Here is a 660-nt window from a genome sequence, read left to right as displayed (position 1 = left end):
TTATTTTATTTTATTTTATTTTATTTTATTTCATTTTAATTTTTCTTCCCTGATAAATGTTATTCCCGCTCCCATTTCTTTGCCTGGGACCCCCTTAATTTCAAAATTACAACAATTCAGAGGGAGGGGATTTACATTTTCCATTTCAGGGGAGGCTCCTGCCTTCCTCAGCACAAACCTGGCTTTTCAAACCAAGACTGGGCTCCTGCTGGGTTTTGGCTGACACGGTTTGAAGCTGGAGTGCCAAAATTCCAGCACCAGCTGGGGGTGGCTGAGGCAGCTGAGACATAAACTTCAGGGAATTTAGAGATTTTAGAGGAGCTAGGAGTTTTGTTAGAGATAAGCTTTATTGGAGTTAATGAAAATAAATGGGCAGGCCTTGATGAAGTTAAGAGTTAGTAGTTAACTCACAATTGATTGCTTGTCAGCACAATGTTTGGTAGCTGGGTTTTTAATGGAGAATATAGAAATTGATAAATGGCTTTTAGGAACAGAAGATAATTGTGGCCTCCTCTGTTCTGAACCCAACTGAAGATGGGGAATGGGAGTTCTACCAAGGGTTCATTTGTCAGATTTGCATTGAAAATGTAGGAAGTTCAGAACGAGGAAGACTTCATTTACTTCCTCATTTTGGGACCCCTCCCCATGAAAGGGACCACC

General features: G+C 40.8%; 1 protein-coding gene across 1 annotated transcript in view; it reads right to left on the bottom strand.

The window, feature by feature from the left end:
• ACVRL1 (activin A receptor like type 1) overlaps nucleotides 1–660 on the bottom strand; it is a 27,972-nt gene that overhangs the window by 15,216 nt on the left and 12,096 nt on the right. The gene's annotated exons all lie outside the window — the stretch shown is intronic.

Source organism: Geospiza fortis, unplaced genomic scaffold (genome assembly GCF_000277835.1).
Source record: "Geospiza fortis unplaced genomic scaffold, GeoFor_1.0 scaffold599, whole genome shotgun sequence".
NCBI lineage: Eukaryota > Metazoa > Chordata > Aves > Passeriformes > Thraupidae > Geospiza > Geospiza fortis.
The sequence above is the reverse complement of the archived record's forward strand: the minus strand, read 5'-3'. Positions and strand labels throughout refer to the sequence as shown.